This window comes from Salvelinus fontinalis, chromosome 21, assembly GCF_029448725.1.
Source record: "Salvelinus fontinalis isolate EN_2023a chromosome 21, ASM2944872v1, whole genome shotgun sequence".
NCBI classification, from domain to species: domain Eukaryota; kingdom Metazoa; phylum Chordata; class Actinopteri; order Salmoniformes; family Salmonidae; genus Salvelinus; species Salvelinus fontinalis.
In genome coordinates this window covers 27,706,253-27,721,855 of record NC_074685.1, presented here as the reverse complement: position 1 = coordinate 27,721,855, position 15,603 = coordinate 27,706,253, and positions in this window count along the sequence as shown.

The following is a 15,603-nucleotide window of genomic DNA, read 5'->3' as shown; positions in this document are numbered from 1 at the left end:
AGGCTGGTCGATTTTCATTGAAATCACAGGGAGATATGAATGAGTTTTCACTTCCTACAGCTTCCACTAGATGTCACCAGTCTGTAGAACTTTGTCTGATGTCTCTACTGTAAAGGGGGGCCGAATGAGAGAGGAATTAGTCAAGTCTGCCATGACCTGACCATGTTTTCACCATGCGCGTTCACATGAGAGGGAGCTCTGTTCCATCGCTCATCTGAAGTCAATGTAATTCTCCGGTTGGAACATTATTCAAGATTTATGTTAACAACATTCTAAAGATCGATTCAATACATAGTTTGACATGTTTCTACTGACTGTTACTGAACTTTTGGACATTTCGTCAGCTTTTAGGGAACGCGCTTCGTGACTTTGGAATTGTTTACCAAACGCGCTAACAAAAGTAGCTAATTGGACATAAATAATGGACATTATCGAACAAATCAAGAATGTATTGTGGACCTGAGTTTTTGGGAGTGCATTCTGATGAAGATCATCAAAGGTAAGGAAACATTTATCATGTAATTTCTGGTTTCTGTTGACCCCAACATGGCGGCTAATTTGACTATTGTTCTGAGCACTGTCTCAGATTATTGCATGGTTTGTTTTTTCCGTAAAGTTTTTTAGAAATCTGACACAGCGGTTGCATTAAGGAGAGGTATATCTATAATTCCATGTGTATAACTTGTATTATCCTCTAGATTTATGTTGAGTATTTCTGTTGAAACAATGTGGCTATGCAAAATCACTGGATGTTTTTGGAACTAGTGAATGTAACGCGCCAATGTAAACTCAGATTTCTTTATATAAATATGAACTTTATCAAACAAAACATACATGTATTGTGTAACATGAGTGTCTGATGAAGATCATCAAAGGTTAGTGATTAATTTTATCTCTATTTGTGCTTTTTGTGACTCCTATCTTTGGCTGGAAAAATGGCTGTGCTTATTGTGGTTTGGTGTGACCTAACATAATCGTTTGTGGTGCTTTCGCTGAAAAGCATATTTGAAATCGGACACTTTGGTGGGATTAACAACAAGATTACCTTTGAAATGGTATAAGACACATGTATGTCTGAGGAAGTTTAATTATGAGATTTCTGTTTTTTGAATTTGGCGCCCTGCACTTTCACTGGCTGTTGTCATATCCCTAATAAGTTTAACAGGTGCAGAAGTCTCATTGAGAGCTACAGAAAACGTTTGATTGCAGTGATTGCCTCTAAAAGGTTGGCAAACAAAATATTAGGTTTAGGGTCCCATCATTAGTTTTATTATTAACGATATTATGTTAAATAAAAAATGTAAAAATAAGTCTGATTTCTATTAAATATGGAATAAACAATGGTGGATGCCAATTACTTGTGCATTCTTTGTTTTTTGTGGAGGGTACCAACAAATTTGAGGACATCTGCATCTAAACTCCCTGGGGAGTGTGGCCTTGCCCTATCTGCTTCACTCACCACCACCAACATTACCCACCAGCAGATGTCCAAGGGGTGTGTGTGTGCACGTGTCAGGCTTCTCTCAGTATTCTCTCACATTATGCCTTGCAAACCCCCTAGATGACCAACAGTACTGAAGTTGACATAGAGTGAAACTGCTCTATTGACCTTTGCAATACAGCACAGTAAACCACAATAGAAAGAAATTATAGCTTACTGAGTAACGTGTCGTAGCAACATTAATTATACGATTCAATATTTTCTTGTCTTTTTTCCCTTTGTGCATGCTGTTCACAGAACATGCTGCAATGACTGTTGCATGAATTAAAAGCTCAATGACAAAACCCAAGTTAGACTGGTGTTGAAGAACAAACACAGGTTGCAGTAGATAGGATATCTATCATCTAAACATCGCTGCAGAGAATGATAATCCTCCCTCACCACAGAGAGCTGTTCTGTGAAATACAAAATTAAAAGATAAACCAATACTAGGAGAAGGCTGCATTCAATAAGATAGCTATTGATTCAATATAAAGCCAGATTTATAACATCACAGGAATATGAATAAGTAAACCTTAAGGGGACTTGTTATAATTTAATAGTATTATCAAGGCATATCAAGGTAATTCGCTTATAAATCAACTTCGAAACGAAAGTTGTACCTGATAGCTTGCTTCCCTGCTTCGAAGCAGTTGGCCTCGAATGACTCTGGAGTATCGGATTACATATCGACAGCCAATGGACGCTCGTGAGTCCCGCCTTAACGCTCATTCGCTGATTGGATTTTCCGTCAATTTGTTGCGGACCACTCCATACTTCGCTGCATAGCTCTGCAAAGTAGAGAGTCTACTGCAATGATAAGAAGTAGTCCCACAGTTCTGACAAACACACATCGATTTACAGTGCATTTGGAAAGTATTCAGACACCTTGACTTCCTCCACATTTTGTTACGTTACAGCCTTGTTCTAAAATTGTTTCAAATGTTTTTACCCCCATCAATCAACATACGATACCCCATAATGATAAAACAAAAACATGTATTTAGTTTATTATTTTTTTGTATAAACATTCTGTTTTTAAATATCACATTTACAGTACATAAGTATTCAGGCCCTTTACTCAGTACTTTGTTGAAGCACCTTTGACAGTGATTACAGCCTTGAGTCTTCTTGGGTATGACGCTACAAGCTTGGCACAAGCTGTATTTGGGGAGTTTCTCCCATTCTTCTCTGCATATCCTCACAAGCTCTGTCAGGTTGTATGGGGAGCGTCGCTGCACAGCTATTTTCAGCTCTCTCCATAGATTTTTGATCGGGTTCAAGTCCGGGCTCTGGCTGGGCCACTTAAGGACATTCAAAGACTTGTCCCGAAGCCACTCCTGCGTATTCTTGGCTGTGTGCTTAGGGTCGTTGTCCTGTTAGAATGTGAACCTTTGCCCCAGTCTGAGGTCCTGGGCGCTTTGAAGAAGGTTTTCATCAAGGATCTCTCTGTGCTTTGCTCCATTCATCTTTCCCTCGATCCTGGCTAGTCTCCCAGTCCCTGCAGCTGAAAAACATCCCCACAACATGATGCTGCCACCACCATGCTTCACCATAGGGATGGTGCCAGGTTTCCTCCAGATGTGTCGCTTGGCATTGAGGCCAAAGAGTTCAATTTTGGTTTCATCAGACCAGCGACTCTTTATTCTCATGGCCTGAGAGTCCTTTTTGGCAAACTGTAAGTGGGCTGACATGTGCCTTTTACTGAGGACTAGCTTCCGTCTGGTCACTACCATAAAGGCCTGATTGGTGGAGTGCTGCAGAGATGGTTGTCTTTCTGGAAGGTTCTCCCATCCCCACCGAGGAACTCTGGAGCTCTGTCACCTCCCTGACCAAGGACCTTCTCCCCTGATTGCTCAGTTTGGCTGGGCAGACAGCTTGGTGGTTCCAAACTTCTTCAATTTAAGAATGATGGAGGCCACTGTGTTCTTGGGGACCTTCAATGCTGCAGATTTATTTTGGACCCTCCGACACAATCCTGTCTCGGAGCTCTACAGACAGTTCTTTGAAATGCACCATCAACTGTGCGACCATATATAGACAGGTGTGTGCCTTTCCAAATCATGTCCAATCAATTGAATTTTCCACAGGTGAACTCCAATCAGGTTGTGGAATCATATCAAGGATGATCAACGTAAACAGGATGCACCTGAGCTCAAATTTGAGTCTCATGTTATAGGGTCTAAATACTTATGTAAATAAGGTTTTTCAGTTTTTTTCATTTGAATAGATTTGCAAAAATGTCTATAAAACCTGTTTTCACTTTGCCATAAAGGGGTATTGTGTGTAGATTAATGATGAATGTTTTATTTAATCCGTTTTAGAAAAAGGCTGTAATTTAACAAAATGTGGGAAAGGGGAAGGGGTCTGAATAATTTCTGAATGCACTGTAAAGTCATTGTTTTTCAAAGTTGCCAAAATGCCATGTGTGTCCACTTATATCAGTGCATTCCTAACAACCTAACCATTACGGAACTTCTATTTGATCAAATGAGCCTCAAGTAGCAAATTAACTAATACATTTTTTGTTTACAAAATTCGACAGTGTCTTTGACCTCCAAACAAAAATTCCTCCCTTCGTGAACTTATTTGTCAGAGAGGTTTTGGGCGGAGTGAAACCTAACTTCACCTCTTACTCTCTGACTCTTTGGTACATTGACAGTGGGATAGAGACAGCAATGAATGAGAGCAACTAATTATATAGAAAATTATAACAGTATTAAGGCAGCTAAAATCTTATAGCATGTCAATTGTAAAGTTGATTGTGAGTATAGGTAGACTATCAAAAAATAAATTCAAGCTCTATTCCCCTATTTGTCATGAATAGGTTGTTCATGGCATATGAAAATGAAATCTACGATGTACTATTTTTCATACAATTACCTATAGCAGCGCAAACTAGAGGAAAAAGTGCATACAAATCATAGATAAATAATAAATAACTTTAAAAAAGTCTAAAATCAGAGCTTTTTAACAGTATATGGCATTACTGCTTGCTGTTCATGGCCCTCTCATGAAGATATGTTGTATACTGCCATCCACTTAACATTCAGCAGGTTAATATTGCTTTTTTGGTAGCCTTCTGAACATATTTTATTCAAGTCTCTGGCCCCACAATTCTATTTGCCATTTGTAAATTGAATGGAACGTAGTTGGGTGTGAAAAGAACCTAAGATTGATCCATCTCTTATTTATGAGCTCCACAGTTTTGCTACCACGGAATCACAAACATGCACCATTCTGCTCAACTATAGTTCCCACAGTCCCCTCTCTCTCTCACTCACACATATGTAAGCCTGCACACACTGCACGCATTGCACATGCTTGCATGCACGCAGGCAGGCATGTTCATACAGTACACGCACACATGCATGCTCAGACACGCACACACACACGCATGCTCAGACACACATGCATACACACGCATGCACACACACACACACACTTTTTTTTACTGTTGGCAGCAGAATATACGATGACAAGCCTGCGGCCAGACAAAATAAATTAGAATTAAGTCAATCTGTAGCGTGACAATGACTGATCTCAAACAAAAACGCATATAGATTGACATTTTTCTTGCAAGATCCATTGACGAACAAATGTTATTAGCATTCATCTACCCATATCTATATGGGAGCACTACAACTGAGTGGCTGCCCCTTCCATTGCCCATCAGATATTAAATCCTGTCTGATATATATATATTCTTTTTTTAAATCATCCAACCTTACATTGCCTATATGATGTATAGTGGGGAAATGGGCTGGAGACTGCTCTGCTACAGTCTCTTGACACTACTCTGATATTTATCTCACTCTGCCCATTGATTCTGTTTATTTGATTTATGGATTTTACCCTGTGAGTATGAGATGGGCCGTTGTATGGATTCAAGCTATAACATTTATTTGTGTGATAGCCAAGGAATTGGCTTGAATTTCTGGTCCCATTTACATAAAGGTAAAGAAATTGCACTGAAAACCTCATTATAAGCTCACTTATTTTGGACATTTCCATGGAGCTGATATCAGAGCTGGTATTATAGGGTGTCTGTCTTCTGATGGTTGAACCATTTTAGTATGATACAACAATTTGGCAGTCCTTTATGAAAACACATCGGACTGCTGTCGCGCACTGCGAGAGACACGTTGCTTGGCTGTTGATGTTCTTTCAAAGAGATCCAGGCTTCAGTGTGTAACACACCACTTTGAAATGTGAGCTGGAGGCAGTTTGCATTTTGAAAACATATACCTAATTGTTTGAAACCTGAAAGTTTTACTTCGTATTATGAAGCATGTCTTACCTTGCCATAGGAACGTGGAGTCAACTTTTTTATAAAGACTTCCATATGCCATTGAAACCAGTAGCCTATTTCTTGCATGTTATATTGGTTTTCAAATTAACTTTCTTTCATTGTCCTGTAGACAAATGCACAATCCTAGTCATATTAACAACCCATGCTAGTTGTTGAATCTTTAGATCTCACGTCTTTTAAAATTTCTAACTGATACTTTCATCTATGTCACATGAAACCGCTTGCATGTGCGGTGAGGTTTTGACAGAGGTGTTTTCCACAAATTGTATTATGGAATTAATTTGAGCGTAGCCTACAGTCGTGTGCTCATTGCTGCACTTACAATGTGAATAAATAATAGTTTATCAACATATTAAGCTAAACGTTCTTATCTGTTGCATCAGCCTCATTGCTTTAAAACATTTTTTTTTTGAATTACTGTTTATTTTTATGTACAGTCCCAGAGTCTGTTTGGAAAATGTCATTCTCGCACAGAACAACAAGCTGGCCAATAGAATAGGTCAACTGTTCCACTATGGGGGGGAAGTAGATTGACAAAGGCTACAAAATAATTGGTCTGAGGAAAAGTGCATGTGGACAGATATTCTAACATCTTCAAAGTGCGAATCGGAATTCAGAAAGAAGTGCTGCTGCATCCTTGAGTTACATGTGCCATTAACATGAATTTACATAATCTAACTGGGATTTCTGTCATTCTGAGCACTGTGGGTGGATGCCCTAAGCAGGTTACCACCCAATGAATATAGGTCCGGTACATATTTCAAATGTCCAGTAAATTAAAATGCTGCCGTTCAAATGTCCGGTGCCACATTTTCCTAATGAAAACCCTAAAGGGCAACTGGACATTTTTATAAATGACAATAAGCATGATGAGATGTTAATTGCTTAATTAACTTTGAAACCACACCTATGTGGAAGCACCTGCTTTCAATATAGGCTACTTGGTATTTGTCACGCCCTGGCCATAGAGAGGCTTTTATTCTCTATTTTGGTTAGGCCAGGGTGTGACTAGGGTGGGCATTCCAGTTTCTTTTTTTCTATGTTTTCTATATCTTTGTGTTTGGCCGGGTGTGGTTCTCAATCAGAGGCAGCTGTCTATCGTTGTCTCTGAATGGGAGCCATATTTAGGTAGCCTGTTTTCCATTTTGTGTTGTGGGTGATTCATTTCTGTTTAGTGTGTGGTGTACCTGACGGAGCTGTTTTCGGTTGTCACTTTGTTGTTTTGCTTTGTAGTGTTCAGTTTACCATTAAAATGACGAACACTTACCACGCTGCGTTTTGGTCCTCTTTTCCAGACGACAATAAGTCTCACATACAGTATGTTAAAGTCCATTTGCTCAATGAATTCATGGTAATATTGGTGGCAGCCTCTGTTTGTAATTTCTGCAAGTGCTGAGCTCATTAAAGGAGTAAATTATGCATATCCAGCTAATCCTGGTCCTGTCTGTATTACAATGGCTACACATTTCTAGAGATCTATCCTGGTTTTACATACTTGCAAAATAAACATTAATCAAGGAATAAATGATGCATCCAAGGCAAATAAGATTAGATGTGCTGGTCCACAATAATATTTCTAAAGTGGTATACATTAGTAGAGTAATACTTTATTACCACAGAGTGGACAGATGGTAGAGGACAATGTCAAATCAAGCCAAAAATGATACAGAGTGCCTCTTAAGATGCTCCAAACAGACATTTCGCTCCAAGTTACCAGCAATGCCCTCCTTACAAACATTATCACAAGTTACCAGGAACTCTGACTCCAGATACCATCTTGAATTAGTGATGTTTCAATGTGCAGCAGGCCTTCTTGTCTCCCTGTCATCTCCAATGGAGACACAAGAAGTGGATATCGGCCACAACTTGTGCCCACATTTCACATCCATTCTGCTTCACGCCACCCATCACTGTAGTAAACCATGTGGGAGTCAGACTACGTTATGAAGTGAGGCAGACTTAATAAACTTGATAAACTTTCCCATCTTTCACCATGAAGCTTTTAAAGTATTAAGATGGACCAAGTGTGTTGGAGTTGGAGTCTTAAAGGGCTGGTGGAGCCATAAATTGAAACATAACTGCAAGCCAGCACATTTACAGTCTAAATATGACTGTAGCACTCTAAACATCTCTTAAGCTGATATCTAAAGTACAGTGAATTTAAATGAGTTAAAAGATAATAAATATGATTTGTTCGAGCTCCCTCATTGTCCACAGAGCAGCACATTACTGGATGGAGCAAGCTAGGGTGATAAATGGCAGTGCATAACATCAAATCAAGGTATATGTGTGAACTTCATCGCAGTCACAACAGCACATAGGTGATGACCACTGAATTTATGTTCAGGTCAAGTGATGTAAATGAATGGTTTAGTTAACAAATATGCATAGGCTTGTTGCACAAGCAACACAATAGTTATGGGAAAAAGTTAAAACACTGTTTGTTTTGACAAGGCTTTTCCCAAGAGATCAGCTACCACAGGATGAGCTGTAGTAGCCGATCGATGGGATGATCAAAGTGTACAAGTATTCATTCTGACATCCCAGTCACCTTTTTGTACATTCACTGTTAAGGGAGTTCTGTTTTCAAAAATAGTTTAGGTTTGACTGCGCCTTAGGTTGGATTTTTGTATGAAACTTCAGGGTGAAATCATGTAATAGGTTGAAAAGGGGTGAAATCTGTTGCTATCTCTCAAAACATTCTACGCTGCCTGCAGTATTCAGACTAAAAACATATATTCTGCACAGACTATGTTACGGCGATTCAGCCTTCAATGCGTAGGAGCCAGCTGTCCATGATGCTGCCAAAGGAGTCTTTCACCATGCACTAAACTGATAATAGAATTGCTGATGTGCCTGTGTGCTCTGTCCAAAGTCCTGGAATTCATTAATGCATTTTTTTTAAATGATTTTGCACTTGACCTAAAATCTGTTACTGTATCTATCTAGTTCAGTGTTGTTGCTGAACAATTTACATCTTACATCTTTGTCAAGTTCATTCAATCAATAAATTAAATGTATTTTGTAAAGCTTTTTTACATTTGCACTTGTCACAACGTGCTATACAGATAACCAGCCTAAAACCCCAAAGAGCAAGCAATGTAGATGCAGAAGCACAGTAGCTATGAAAAACTCCCTAGAAGGCAGGAACCCAGAAAGAAACCAGGCACGTAGGGGTGGACAATCCTATTCCAGCTGTATCGGGTAGAGATTTAAGAGTACATGTGTCCATTAAGGCCAGATCCTTTTTCAAGATGTTCAAGAGTTCATAGTTGACCTGTCTGGAGCTCTTCTACTCTGGCCTCTCCACACAGTTCAGAGTGTTGAAATATACAGATTACCATAATGATTCATCTCTGTCTGGATATGAAACACACACTCCACGGCACTGTTTTTCTCTCTCCACTTCCTTCTTTTTGTTCATTTCTAATTAACTGAGTTTTAGCCTGGCTGAATTTCAAAAGACCAAGAGTGCAAACTGGTCTGTGTTTGGGTGTGAGACATTCAATCTCTTAATCATTGGTTTTGCTGAGTCAAGGACAAGCATTGAAATACTATACTGTAAAATGAATATTGCACAGAATGACCCAGTGTGATATGGATGGGAAATACTGGGGAATTTATATTTGGTCTAAGAGCTTAGAATCAAATTGAATAAGCCCACACTATTTGGTTTAGAGAGTACGACCATATTTTGCCTATTTTATATACTATATCATATGACAATCTTAACTTGTTGCACTATAAGTTTTTTTTTTTTTTTTTTTTTTTGGGGGGGGTGGATCAGCTTAATATTGCGGAAAGAATGTTGCTTCCAATGTCATTGTCTGCATCATTTCCAATCCCCCATATTTTTTTTACAGACACAGTCTACTTTATAATAGTTCTCTCTTGTTTGTTCTTAGTCCTTCCTCTATTTCTGTTGTATATCCAGTTTGATTTCCACTTGTAACTGTGCTATTTCACAATAGCTCCGCACCTATAAACATTTCACAGATCCCGTATGCCCTACATTGTTTATCTTGTTATTAGTCCCATCCTTCAGCTCCACTCAACCTTTCCCATCTATCTTCCAACATCATCCATTTCGGATTTTTATTTGCCATATATTTTTCAACTGTGCTGTGATGCTTCACAAAAGATTTGAATCTTCCTATTCTCATAGCTTCCACGGATTGTAAATTAAAAATATATTTTTTTGCTAAAATAATTATTATATTATTGATTGATTGACTATGGCTTTTCAAATCCCCCAGTATTGCTATCTGTAGCGTTAGTTCTACGCAAATGTTGCAATTCTTCAACCATTCCTGGACCTGTGACCAAAAACGAGCTACATGCGGACAATACCAAAATAAATGGTCTAATGACTCTGCCTCCTCACAGCAGAATCTACAGAGCTGGGAAGATTGTATCCCCCATATATATAACATTCTATTAGTTGCAAGAATTTTGTACAATAATTTAAATTGAAAAATTCGAAGTTTTGAATCCGGCGTTGTTTTGCGTATCAATTCATAAACCATGTGCCATGGAATGGGTGCATCGAAAATCTCTTCCCAACTATTTTGCAATTTATATGGCACAGCTGTAAGTTTTTTGGTCCTCAAATGAAATTGGTATATGTTTTTATTTATCACACTTTTCTTTAACCATTTATGTTCTTTAATATAAGGCCGACATACAAGTTCCTTACTTTTATCCCCTTCCACCTGCCTCTTCCATTTTTGTGGTAATGCTGCAATTAATTGGTTGTAATTTTGGGTAGAGCAGACATTTCCATATGTCTGTGTTAGCTGCATGTGTGACATTACTCCAGCAGTCCTTTTTATGATATCATTCACAAAAATTATACATTTTTTAAACATTTCTTCGATAAATACAGTTTTTTTATCAATTACTATATTTGAATTTAACCACAAGATTTGTTGTACTATTTGTTCCGTCCTTTCAGGTGGATTAAACTGAAATTGCAACCAACTTTCTAAGGCTTGTTTAAAAAATAAAGATATTTTGGAGATTATTTCCTTTTCAAGCAACCGAAAGTGAGCAGGTGTAATCTGAATAAAGGGAAAAAGGCCCTTCTTGAACATAGGATGAGACATTCGTACCAATCTACTAGAGAACCAGTTTGGATTTAAGTATAACTTTTGTATGACTGATGCCTTTAGTGAGAGGTCTAATGTTTTAATATTTAATAATTTCTGCCCTCCGAATTCATATTCGTTATATAAATAGGCCATTTTAATTTTATCTGGCTTGCCGTTCCAAACAAAATTGAATATTTTTTGTTCATATAATTTAAAAAGCAGGTCACTAGGTGTAGGCAAAACCATAAGCAAATAGGTAAACTGTGATATGATTAAAGAGTTAATCAGGGTGATTTTCCCACAAATAGACAGGCATTTTCCTTTCCATGGTAGCAAGATCTTATCTATTTTTGCTAACTTTCTATAAAAATTTATTGGAGTGAGATCATTTCTTTCTTTTGGGATTTGTATACCGAGTATGTCCACATCACCGTCAGACCATTTAATTGGTAAACTACATGGCAATTTAAAATGTGTATTTTTTAGTGATCCAATACGTAATATGGTACATTTATCATAATTTGGTTTTAATCCAGAGAGAATAGCAAATGTATCAAGATCCTCTAAGAGGCCGTGGAGAGATTCTAGTTGTGGTTTTAAAAGAAAACATGAATCATCAGCGTACAACGACACCTTAGTTTTTAGGCCCTGGATTTCTAATCCCTTAATATTAATGTTTGATCTAATTTTAACAGCTAACGTTTCGATGGCAATAATAAATAGATATGCCGATAGTGGACAACCTTGTTTTACTCCTCTAGATAGTTTAAAACTTTCTGAGATGTAGCCATTATTTACTATTTTACACCTAGGGTTACTATACATAATTGTTACCCATTTTATAAGAGATTCCCCAAAATTGAAATATTCTAGGCATTTATATATAAACTCCAGTCGTACTTCATCAAAAGCCTTTTCAAAATCAGCTATGAAAACCAGGCCTGGTGTCCCCGATATTTCATAGTGTTCTATTGTTTCCAGTACTTGCCTTATATTATCTCCAATGTATCGTCCATGTAAAAAACCTGTCTGATTAGGATGAATAATATCTGACAAAACTTTTTTTATTCTATGCGCCAAGCATTTTGCTAGGATTTTTGCATCACAACACTGAAGTGTAAGAGGTCTCCAATTTTTTAAATGGACTGGATCTTTATATATACCACTTGGGTCCTGTTTCAGTAATAATGATATTACACCTTCTTGTTGCGTGTCTGATAATCTATCATTTATATAGGAGTGGTTAAAACAAGCTAATAATGGTCCTTTGAGTATATCAAAAAAATGTTTGTATACTTCCATTGGTATGCCATCCAGTCCTGGAGTTTTCCCATCCTTAAAGGCCCCAATTGCATCAAGTAGTTCCTCCTCTGTAATTAGGCATTCACATGAGTCTTTCTGTACAGATGTTAATTTTACATTATTATTAGGGAAAAAATCCATACAATTAGTTTCAGTTAGTGGAGATGGAGGAGCCTGAAACGAAAATATATTCTTAAAGTACTTTACTTCCTCTTTCAAAATATCATTTGGTGAATCATGCGTGACTCCATCATTTGTAACAAGTTTTAATACGTTTTTTTTGGTAGCATTTCTATATTGAAGATTGAAAAAGAATTTGGTGCATTTTTCCCCATATTCCATCCAGTTTGCTTTATTTTTGTAATATATTACACTGGATCTTTCTTGAATAAGTTCCTCCATTTCTTTTTGTTTTTCCTCTAACTTATTCTCTGCCTCTATGGTACCGTTTTTATTGTTATCTAACTGTACTGTTAGTCCTTCAATTTCCTTTGTTAATATGGACTCTTTTGATCGAAATTGCTTTTGTTTTATAGATGAGTACTGAATTGCATGGCCTCTAAAGGCACACTTAAAAGTGTCCCATACAATATGGGGATCTGCTGTACCTATGTTATGTCTAAAAAAGTCAGTTATAAATTCTTCTGTCCTAGTTCTAAACAATTTGTCATCTAGTAGGCTTTGATTAAATTTCCAATATCCTCGCCCACGTGGAAATTCTGTAAGAGTAATATATATGCCAATTATGTGATGGTCCGACCGCATTCTGTCCCCTATCAAACACTTTTTAACTTTTGGTGCCAGAGAGAATGATATAAGAAAGTAGTCAAGGCGACTAGCTTGATTAAGCCTCCGCCATGTATATCTCACTAGGTCAGGGTATTTAAGTCTCCATATATCCACTAATTCCAATATATCCATGACATTCCTGATTTCCTTAAGTGCCTGAGGGTGATAGTTTGTAGTGTGATTTCCTTTCCGGTCCATAGAGGTATTTAAGACCGTATTAAAATCTCCCGCTATAACAATAGAGTCTAGTGTTGCTTGTAGAGTTGATACATTCTTATATATATTGTCAAAGAAGCTTGGATCATCATTATTTGGACCGTATAGGTTAATAAGCCATATGTTTATTGTCCAATAACATATTTAAAATAATCTATCTACCTTGAGGATCTGTTTGGACAAGTTGCACATTTGGATCAAAGTTATTATAAATTAAAACCATCACCCCTTTTGAATTTCTTTGCCCATGGGAGAAATATATTTCGCCCCCCCCCCAGTTCTTTTTCCACAAAACTTCATCTAAAACTGTCGAATGGGTTTCCTGTAAACAGTAGATATTATAATCCTTCTCTTTTAGCCAGGTAAATACTGATCGTCTTTTCTTATTATCTGCTAAGCCATTACAATTGTAACTGGCTATACTTATTTCACCACTTACCATAATGAGACACACCTTTCAATTATTTTTATCAAAATATATGTTTGTAAACGTCCTATTAAAAAGTAACATAATGATTGAGTGTCTATATAGTTGTACCATGACATTTGCATCTCCACTAAGCAAACCTCCAATTGGTCCCCACCATTCCACCCGCCAAAAGTCCCCATCTCGAGTTGGGTTGTCATACCAATGCCCGGCAGACCACCCCCGACCCCCCGCATCGCACAGCACCCCCGACCCCCCGCATCGCACAGCGACTGGGATCTATCCTTCGATAAGTGCACACAGCACCATCCACCGAACTGAAGCAGATCCATTGCCAAATGCATTTCCATCGCCCTCACCTCGATTTTTATTACATATTGCTGTGAATCATCCTCTATAGTCCCTAACATCTTTTACTTCTTCCTTCGCAACAGTTGTGGGATACACACATACACCCACACACATTCAGCCCTTACCCCCACACAACCATAAGCTCACCCTCTCAACAATTGCACCATCCCAGAGCCCACCTCAAGATGGGTCATGATTTACAAATGTACTTGCAGTTGCAGCTGCATGAGAAGGCCTGCAAGACCGCACAAAAAATGAGCATAAATGTAGAGATTTATTTACCATTGTCACATCCTAGATGATGGAGGTCAAATGTACACCTTCTTCCTGAAACACCCACAATACGGTCATCCATTTTGACCATGTTCCCAAGCATCTCCATGCAGTCCGATTGGTTTCGTGCCACCAGGGCCACAATAATATACCCCCTCTCTGAATGTCCGAGTGTGACCCCCTCCCCATGGGTTACTGCAGCTAGTGTTGTTGCACTATAAGTTACACGACTCTCCCTCCCTCCCTCACCACTCTCAGGATGCTATGTAACATTGTAATTAAGACAGTGTGATGTCCGTCACTAGACTAGGTCTGGTTTGTGATTAAGTGACAAACTAATTGTTTCTTGATTACCCCCATCTTTCCTTGGGTGATTTTTTAAAACTTATTTTCAGGTTTTTGTCACAGCTCATTAGACACGTTCTGTAATTAGCACATTGCTAAAAAAATGGCCTCCACTGACTGTTGGTGATTACTGATAAAGCTGCTAGTCTATGTAGGCTTAGTCGTTGTCAGTTTCCATCCATCTGTCGGTTGTCTGAACGGTGTCTGTTATATCCACGAATGATACACTGCTCTTTGCCAACACAGACTATAGCAATGCAGACCCTTAAATGCATATCTGGGATCTTAATGTTTGTAATGAGAAGTTAATGGCAACTCTGTAAGCAATAACAATGTGGTGTTTCATCATAATGGATTTAATCAAATAAATGTTTACTATTAAACACCGAAGGCAATATTTAGCATCTAATTTACAGGTAACTGGCAAAATAAAGGAAACACTTGAGTAAATGAGGAATACTGGCACGGCTGTTCAAAGGAGAGGACCAAGGTGCAGCTTGCTGAGCGTAAAAAAATGACGCCGAACTAAACAATAAACACTACAAAAACAAACCGTGAAGCTTAAAGGCTATGTGCCCTAAACAAAGTCAACTTCCCACAAAGACAGGTGGAAAAAAGGGATCCCTAAGTATGGTTCTCAATCAGAGACAATGATAGACAGCTGCCTCTGATTGAGATCCACACCCGGCCAAACACAAAGAAATAGAAAACATAGAAATAAAGAAACTAGAATGCCCAACCTAGTCACACCTTGGCCTAAACAAAATAGAGAATAAAAGCCTCTCTATGGCCAGGGCGTGACAGTACCCCCCCCCCCCCCCCAAAGGTGCGGACTCCGGCCGCAAAACCTGACTCTAAAGGGGAGGGTCCGGGTGAGCTTCCCTTACGGTGGCGGCTCTGGTGCGGGACGTAGACCCCCCTCCGCCTCTGGCTCCCCCCACTCTGGTGTGGGGACCCTCACCGCCGACCCCGGACTGGGGACCCTGGTAGCGGGCCCCGGACTGGGGACCCTGGTAAC